The sequence below is a fragment of the Anolis carolinensis genome, chromosome 3 (genome assembly GCF_035594765.1).
Source record: "Anolis carolinensis isolate JA03-04 chromosome 3, rAnoCar3.1.pri, whole genome shotgun sequence".
Lineage (NCBI taxonomy): Eukaryota > Metazoa > Chordata > Lepidosauria > Squamata > Dactyloidae > Anolis > Anolis carolinensis.
Genome location: NC_085843.1, coordinates 46,304,938 through 46,315,049, shown reverse-complemented (window position 1 = coordinate 46,315,049; position 10,112 = coordinate 46,304,938). Strand labels below are relative to the sequence as shown.

The following is a 10,112-nucleotide window of genomic DNA, read 5'->3' as shown; positions in this document are numbered from 1 at the left end:
CAGTATCTTGGCTAAAATTATGGTCAAACAGCCAACACCCAATTTCACAGCAGTAAATTATTATTATTATTATTATTATTATTATTATTATTATTATTATTACTACTACTACTACTACTACTCCTTCAGAGATTTCAACTCTACATTTGATGCTTATGGTCATCCATGTTTTGTAGTTTGCTAGTCAATTTTTCTTTCTTCTTATTTGATTTTCAAGACATAGAACCTTAATGTGCTGCTATCTTGGATTATGATGCTGAATGCAAGTGGTTTTTAAAAGATAACGTCTGTTTAAAGGGTTTTTCTGATTTTTACCGAGTAAAATGGCAATGAGATAATATTATGAGAAAATAATAATAATAATAATAATTTTATTTTTATACCCCGCCCCATCTCCCCGGAGGGACTCAGGGCGGCTTACATGGGGCCAAGCCCAGTCATCAACAATATAAAAACAAAGCAATAAAACAGATCAAACAACAATAAAAACAAGTCATAAAAAATCACATACAAAAATATAATGATAAACTCTTGGATTAGATCCAGAGGAAACTGGGCCAAAAGTGCTAGTTATGTCGATATCATCAGGGAGGGGTGGTTATCCAAATTGTCATAGCCATCAAAGTGCTAGGGAAGGTGCACATACGGGATAGGCAACAGGTCGATCCTACTAGATTAGTTGCCAAAGGCCTGTTGGAAGAGCCAAGTTTTCAGGATCTTCCAAAAGGAGAGGAGGGTAGGGGCCTGCCTGATCTCCCTGGGGAGCGAGTTCCAGAGCCGGGGGGCCCACGACGGAGAAGGCCCTCTCCCTCGTCCCCACCAACTGCAAGCAAGAGGAGGGCCTCCCCCGACAAGCAAAGAGATTGTGCAGGTTCATAGGGGAAAATGCGGTCATGAAGGTAGGTGGGTCCCAAACCGTTTAGGGCTTTGTAGGTAATGACCTGCACCTTGAATTGGGCTCGGAAAATAACTGTGCAATACAGTTGAGTACCGTGAGCTAGGCAAATCTATATAGTAAACCAGGAAACTTAAAACTTCAGCACCACCAATAGTCAAGAATAATATCTGAGTATATGATCTTAAAGTGGGAGATTGAAGCAGGTTAAATCTCTTTCTTTGAATGTCTTAAAGTACCAACAACCAATTTCCTCTACAATGTTTTGAGAAATAAAATACATGTTAAAGGAGGTTATTTATTTATTTATTTATTTCTATAATTTCTACCCCACCCTTCTCACCCACAGGGACTCAAGGCAGTAATTATGTAAGTAATTATATGAATTATGTTCATTATGTTCATTAAGTTACAAACTGAGCACCCCCGAGGTCTTAATGAACATAATTCATATAATTACTTCATGTGAATCTGTACTTGGTATTTCTTACCACACTATAAATTCCAACCAAACTGGGAGAACCACCAGTGCCATCTAGTGTTGAGTAACACATATATGAATATACTCAGTAACCCCATATTGCTTTAAATGAATAATGGCTACCTGAAATCATCCCACCTGAGGACAAAACTTCCCATTATATTGTGAGGTTACCAAATAACAGTTTATACTCGCTATAAGAATCAACCAAGAGCCAGCAGAGTATCAACACTGTGAGTATATAAATAAGATACTATCTTAATTGAAACTTAAAAATCTTAAATTATGTTATAGCCACTGTTTGTTCCTTTTATTTAGACCCACTCTAGAAAAAAAGAGAAGAAGACATAAAAACACAACTAGAAAGAGGAGCATAAAGGGTATACATATGAATGTACTATTGTAAGTCTCTATGTCAAATTTATAATGACATTTATGTGGATATGTTATATGTTTATATGTTTTTGGTTAATTCATTATAATTTTCCCAGATTAATTCACTTGAAGAAGACCTAGTCGAAACCGGTCGTGATCTACTGTGACCTACTTGCTCTTCAGCACAATGAACTGATTGAATAAGTGAACAATTATATATAGAACATATATTGTTGAGGGATCTACTGTGACCTACTTGCTCTTCAACACAATGAACTGATTGAATAAGTGAACAATTATATATAGAACATATATTGTTGAGCTACAGTCATTTTTGATGTATGGATTATGTTTATTACAATTGTGAATTCTGAACATATTGTATTTTATTCTATATGAGTTCTTATGTTATACTTGTTGACTGAACATTGCTAAAGCAATCACTACATTTGTAGAATAGGTTAAACACAACTAAATGTCAGGCAGCAAACATACAGAACACAGATGTCTTCAGTCGCACTGTGAAAACTCCAGAGAGATAGCTGAATAATAGCATCCATCCATCTAATTCCAATACAACTTGCCAACTATTAGAACATTCATTTTTGTGTTGAATGAATGAGGATGTAAAGAGCATATTTTTCAACAGATTGCACACTAGGGCAACAATCCATATAGTGATGCTTTGGAAATCTCATTGAAGATTATGAACTCTACTATAATCTTCTTAGTAGGAGTGGAATGACAACAGAGACAAGGGGACTTAACTCAGCAGTAAAGCTTGTTCTTAGAGGGGAAGAGGTCCCAAGTTTACTCCCTGGCATCTGCAATTAAAATCTCAGAAAGCAGGAAGCTCCACCTATGGCCGGAGATCAGATGAATTGACAATAGATCAGTCAAAGTTGTTAGTAATCCATCTAATTATAGGGAAGTAAAACATTACTTAGGACTATTTCTTTTTGGTTACTTTTGTCACTGGGCTGGAGGGAACCCAATATTTATTTATTTATTTATTTATTCTTCGAATTTGTATGCCGCCACTCCCCTAGGGCTCGGAGCGGCTTCCAAAACAGACTAAAATCTAAAACAATTTAAAAACAGCAATAATGTAACTTGGTTCCTCTTGCCTCCCCAACAATTCTTTTTCTAGAAAATAAATTAGCTAAATCTCTGAAACTAACCAGAAGGAGATTTGACTTGCAGAATGAAATTCCTGTGGTACAAGGGGCTTTTGTTTAATTCTAAAATCCTTACAGTAAGTGAGGTTTTTTTTGGTTCAGGTTTTATGGAAGAACTCCGTGGTTTTTCATTGATGTGGCATTGGGGTCTGTGTGCTGGTAGTAGGGGTTTAGTGGGATGGGTGTGTTGCTTTGTGGTGTGTGTGGGGGAAGGCAAGTAATTTCGCTGTGCAATAGCACAATGACAAATAAAGCTATTCTATTATCAGAGCGTCTTTTTGTCAGTATTAATATCTATATCTGGTTTTATCTTTATGATTGAAATGCAAAACATCTTCCTTATATCTTCCAGCCATAACTGGGAATCTATTATCAAATGCTGAGAGTAAATATGTTTTTTCACTATGTTCATTTTATCAAATTGCTAGAGCCAGAATGCACCTGGCAGTCTCCTGTAGACAACAGAGACTTGCCCAATAGAAACTTTTGTCCGATCTATTGTGGCACTTGCCTTTTATGTATTAGACAGGGAAAGATGTAGACAGCATTCTGTAAATATCTGTAAACATTTAGGAAAATAGTGAGCCTTTTAGAATACTCAGCTCAGTTCTTCCTTTCCAGACATAACGCCAGCTGAATAGTCACCCTTCCTACTGAGTGATCTATACACAGCTATGAAAGCTCCCACATTTACAGGACTCAATCAAATCTTGGCTCATGGGCATAATCCATTTGTGCAACAATCAATCACATTTTAAAGAAGTGAAAAGATGTAACTATGTACATAATGGAAGAAAGAAAGGAAATAATATTGAAATAACAGCAATCGTGGGCAAAAGATATGGTTTTGTATTAAGGATTGGAGCAACGCCCATCATACAATGATGTCTTGTTGTTTACCAGATAATTCATTATTAGTAAACAATATTTATCAGCAGGACACTTGCAGTTATTTTCTAAGATTTCATTACAAGAGAGAGAGAGCCTAGACAGAAAATTGCGAGAGAGAAGTTGAGTGTGTATTAGAAAGAGGGGTGCTCAAGGGGTGAATGATAATTAACTATACTGTTTTTTTATTCTGAATATTTGCATCACTTTTAATTTGCCCCCATAAATTGTATGATGTGCTTGTAAACAGAAAATTCTGCAAATTTAATAGTTTTGCCTATGGCAAATGAAAGCAGATCCTCAGTAAAGAAACTAGTTTTCTTTTCTCCCCCTCCCCCCCCCCCCCGAATTAATCAGTGAAACTTTATGTAATGAAGAGCAGCTGAAAAACCACGGCACCAAAATCCCTTCCCATTCCTTCCTCTTCTCATTTCAATTAATTATCCTGAAACACAATAAACTTAGCAGGCTGCCTTTGGAAATCCTCTCCCTATTGCACTATACCATGAAGCAGACAGTTTAACTAGATTATTTTATTAAGGATGCAATTAACAGATCACCCCAAAGCAGCTAATCCATCTTCCTGTTTAGCCCAAATGAGCAAATTCTACAGCAGGTTGCTGTATTAAACAATCTCTTGTCTACTAAACCATTTCTGACAAGAGAAGGCTTCTGAAGTCAAGTAATTCTGTTTTCTGAACACAGTGTTATCAACCAGAGGAGGGAAGACATCCTTGGTTTAGTTTCTGCTAATATGGAACAATGAACTAGAAATAGGTGAGTTACAGAGATTTTGCAATTGTTGGCTATAAATTTTCAATCATTACAACATCCAGAAGGGGCTGTGTGAGATTCAGCCTGCAATAACTTATAGAAGATTAACTAAAGGCTAATACTGAAAGGTCAGCATGGTATGCATTTTCTCTTCAATATTAACATGCTTTAAAGGCTGATAGGAAATCATCCAGAGGTGATAAAATAACCAAGTTACAGTCTTCTATAAAACACTTGTATAATATATTTTTCAGGACAGAGTAACTTGTTATTTTAACACAATCCTAGCCCCTCTATTCCAAATCTATCCATATTGATGGTTTTTAAGGAGAATGCAAATGTGATTACCTAAATGAGCTTATGCTGTTCCACATAAAAGAGAACCTTAGCTTTCTTGGTATAGAACAGTATAAACTGGATGCACATAAAATTCTGCTTGAAGATCATCCCTGTAAATGAGGGTGTTGGTAGCAGAGGGATTAGGGCCAGGCATTGTATCCTCCAAGATTGGTCTTATCGTTAGGACCTGCCTTATCTGCAAAAAAAGGAACCTCGGTGGCGAAGTATGTTAAAGCACTGAGCTGCTGAACTTGCAGACCGAAAGGTCACAGGTTCAAATCCCGGGAGCGGAGTGAGAGCCCGCTGTTAGCTCCAGCTTCTGCCAACCTAGCAGTTTGAAAACATGCTAATGTGAGTAGATCAATAGGTACTGCTCCAGCGGGAAGGTAATGGTGCCCCATGCAGTCATGCTGGCCACATGACCTTGGAGGTGTCTACGGACAACGCCGGCTCTTCAGTTTAGAAATGGAGATGAGCACCAACCCCTAGAGTCAGAGATGACTGGACTTAACGTCAGGGGAAAACCTTTACCTATCTGCAAAAAAACAAAAACAAAACAAAAACAAAACTTGTAATAACCTTCTTCTTCTCTAGCACCCTTCTCTCTATGTGTATGCTAAAACTGGTGAAAGAAAATGTGACTGGGGGCAGAAAGAAAGTTGCTTAATAAAGAAGGATATGGTACAGAATTAATGATGACTTTAACATTTCAGACAGTAAACTTCCTTTTGAAATGGCATCCTTTAGGGGAAATAGTATGCTAATATGGAGATCAGTTGAATAGATATGATAGATATATCTCCCCCCAACCTTCATCATGCATAGCTGAAATTCATGAATGCTGAGAATTTGGAAATGTTTTCTTCCTCACCTCCAAAATATGAAACACAGGAACAAAAGAAAGAGGATTACAGAATGTGAAAACTGGGGCCAGAATCCTATTAGTCCATTATGTCAGTGCAATCATATGAAGCTCTTAGTTCACACAAGGAGCAGTGCAAGCTTCTGTTAGCCCCTGTCAGTGAAGTTTTGTGTGTTCCAGCTTCAGTTAAAGTGCATGTATGAATGACCCTTCATTAACCTGAGTTTCCATTATTGCATCTAGAAAACATCTGATCCACTGGGCACATATAATTATCACCAGGAACAGTGGTTGTTTATTTTGTGTCTATTGCTAGGGGGTGGGTGAGTGGAAGCAATAGCACCCACAAAGTGTCGAAGATGCTGCAAGAGCCACTGGAAAGGACATGAATGTAGCTGAGTCAAGATCAAGACTCATAAAGGGGATGAAGAAGGACACTGAAATTTGGTAATGTTCCTTGAAGATTATAATGGGGCTTCATTGTGGGAGAGGTATGGAAGCCAGGCACAGTTTTGGAAGTGCCCTCTGCTGCAGTGGGGATCATTGGTTTCAGAGCATTATTTCAAGTACACTTGTAACTACTGAAATTAAGCACTGTGAGAGGGATCCTGGAGATGCCAATGTTTGATGCCAGTGAACAACATGCAAAGGTGTTGCTTTACTACTAATCTGTATGAAAAGTATATAGAATCAATGGTCTTAGAAACATACTTCTAACAAAATCTGTCAGAGGTACTTTGATTGTGCTTTCCCTGCATGACAGGAGGTTGGATTAGATGGCCCATGTGGTCTCTTCCAACGCTATTATTCTATGATTCCATGAGCAGAACATAGCACATTATCTATACTTCCCAATCCATAACGAACATTAGTAACAGAAAAGCCCTTTGTTTTTCTCTATGTACAACTAAATTGTTTTCAGCTGTGCTTTTCTCATTGACAGTTCACTACTGACCTTAGCCCTTTAATGTCCTATTTCTGTCCCTGTCATTCTATACACAACATCCATCAGTAGAGACAATTTTGAAATGAGCCAAACTACCCACATGAGACTGAGCTAAAACTGCTACATTGATTTGACTGAGCTCTTTAGGTCAGACTTCAAGCTGATCTTTAATCCCTGGAATCATGATTTATAATGTCCTCTATTCCCCCGCCTCTTCTGCACTGAGCTAAGCCTCAAAAGCCAGATGCTTAGTGATTGGTAAATGATGTATGTCCATTTCAGTCCACTTACATTATCAGAGGGCAATTGATTCAATTACATTATAGCCACTGGAAACAAAGCTGCCATATGGTAAGCAGTCCAGCATGAAATAAATGGCTCAATACAACCTCTGAACCCAGATTTCACTGCATGTGTCTTGCCCTCAGATCATGTGTCTTTGATAAACAGTTTTTCCCATTGACAGTGGAAACCTCAAAGTTCAGGGTAGGTTCAGAGATGCAGCTAAAGTTGAAATACTTATCTGACAGTTTGCTGAACTATTGGTATTCTTGCATCTGCAAAAATCACACAGCATTTTCAAAATGAAACGGTGAAACAAGAAGCTTGTCTCTTTTCTCATAAAAATATACAGTATTACGTGTGCTATAAGCCAATCTGTAAAACGGATAAAGAAATAATTGGATATTTAACCATTTTACTTCATGTACACCTTGAACCACCTGAAACATATAACAGTTGAAATGCTTTAAAATACTCCAGATTACTTCAGAATTTTGGTCTATGGACCACTGATGGACTATGTTCTGCCATCAGATGACAACAGCAGGAGTGGCTGGTGGCTTCCATGTCAATGGGGCATTGAATCTACTCTACATTTTAATTTGAACTTTTAAGTGAGTTGTTGAAAGTACCGAATTTATTTGAGGAATGCATTTCAACATTTTGGAACATTCCTTTAAAATTCAAAGAAAAACCAGGAGTGGATTCATCACCCAATTGACATAAAAGTTACCAGATTGTGCTTTTCTAGGAAAAAATAATATAGACCATTCAACTATATCTGTAATTGATTCCAAAAGTTATTCTAGCCTGTTAGAACCTGACTAGCAACCATCACCAAGAGAATATTTTCATCGGCCACCCCAAGACTGTGTAGTGACCAGCTGGAAGAGCTCCCACAGCTAAATGAGCCGTTGGAATTTAAAAAACCATCTGAACACTTACTTCTTCTGGCAGGTCTACCCAGCCAGTTTCAATCATGAATTTTAAACTTGTGTCCTGTGTTTTAATTTCTTTCCTATGTATTTAATATGTATTTCATAGAAATATATTTTAATGTGTATTTTATAGAACTACATTTTAATATGTGTATTTATAGAATCTTTGCAATGTTTGTGTGTTTTGATTGTGCTGGGATCCACCTTGATCCATGAAGAGAGGAGGTAAGAATTTGAAATATAATAATAATAATAATAATAATAATAATAATAATAATAATAATAATGTTTAAAAGACCTTGTTTCAGATCTGTAATCTGAAAGCTTTTATTTCCAGATACTTTTATTTCCAGAGATCATATGCATGCAGTACTTTACTTTATTGCTCACCTATTAAACCTTATCAGATATGATATGCTCAGAACCATGAATATGGTTTACATTTGGGGATCATAAGATGTTCTTATTTTATGACCACAACAGGCAGGAAAGCCTTCCATTTTAAACTATATTTGTTTTATTTGTACACAGTCTAATTACCTATGTATTTTATACATTTATATGATTCATTAGACTGTATTTGAAGATTCTGTTGAGTTTTTCTGCATTGCAGTACTGAGGAAGCACAATAATAATAAATTGCCTTTTTGACAAGAGATACTTGAAAAAATATCTAGATGTCCAACATTTCCTTCTAGTGTTACAATTGTTATTTTGGTTACCATCTGAAAGTATACCAGGTACCATCGTTGGGCCAAATATCTTATCTGAAGATTTCTAAAGGAAATACTCAAAAATTATTGCACAGTAGTCCAAAAGTTCCTAGGTATTAAAGGCAATCCAATTGGGAATCAAACATTCTTTAAATATCAAAGCAAGAAAACATATACAGTAGAATCTCACTTATCCAACACTCGCTTATCCAACATTCTGGATTATCCAACACATTTTTGTAGTCAATGTTTTCAATACATCGTGATATTTTGGTGCTAAATTCGTAAATATGGTAATTACTACATAGCATTACTGCATATTGAACTACTTTTTCTGTCAAATTTATGTATAACATGATGTTTTGGTGCTTAATTTGTAAAATCATAACCTAATTTAATGTTTAATAGGCTTTTCCTTAATCCCTCCTTATTATCCAACATATTCGCTTATCCAACATTATGCCGACCCGTTTATGTTGGATACGTGAGACTCTACTGTAATACTATCAAAACTACAGTCTCTGGTGGCGGGAAGAAAAACTGGATAACTATCTTTAAGTACATAAACATCATTGTATTTTAAATTATCTGCTGATTTCCTTATCTCCTCTTTCACCTTCTGCAACACACATAAACACACACACATACTCTTGTACATTCACACAAAATATTGTGGATTAACAAAGAATTCAAAGATTAGATATTATGGAGGTGTTACTGTTACAACTCCATGGAAAAAATGTTGTGGTTTATCTACTTTGATTACTGAACTGTTCCAGCTTGTTAGTATTGACTTCACAGGATAGATTTATTTCAACAAACACAGCATGGTATGGGTGTACTTCCTTGTACTATGCTTATATTTACTTAATACAGGAAATGCCCTGAATGCTACTGATGCAGAGATGAAAGACCCAATTGCATTCCTTTGGTTGGAAAAAAAGAGGTGACATTCAGGTCTCAGAAAAGAATTTTTTGGTGAGAAAGGAACAATCATGGCCTGCGGGAAGCACTTGAATCATCTACCTCAGGCAGAAGAATGTGGATGTCAAGAAAATGTCACTTAATTTATTTGTTATTATTGCATGTTTACTGCTAGAGAAAGAGAGTGGTGCTTGAGATATTTAGAGCTCCTGATCCAATATTAGTATCATCTCTTTCCATTGTATATGTAGAGGTACATCAGGAACCCCCACTGAGCTTCAACCTACAGCCAGAGATCCCTTGAGACTTCCATCAGTTTACAGGCATTTTCATCCTGTAAGTTTTGCATTTGTTGAAAGCAGATTGCATACTCTGTGAATACATGATCATTCAGGTTAAAAGAAACCCTTTGCTTGCTTTGAACGGTATTTGTGAAAATGCTATGATCACTCTATCAATTATGAGCAATAGTTTGAATTGTTCATTGAATTGTTTATTTTTGCTTTACAGTTATATA

At 36.5% G+C, this 10,112-nt stretch overlaps 1 long non-coding RNA gene across 1 annotated transcript; it reads left to right on the top strand.

Annotated features, from left to right (window-relative positions):
- Positions 1-358: 358 nt before the first annotated feature.
- LOC134297391 (uncharacterized) lies at positions 359-2,126 on the top strand. Its single transcript, XR_010004116.1, has 2 exons — positions 359-1,778; positions 1,868-2,126. It is a non-coding gene; the product is annotated as an uncharacterized LOC134297391 (long non-coding RNA).
- The last annotated feature ends 7,986 nt before the right edge of the window (positions 2,127-10,112 follow it).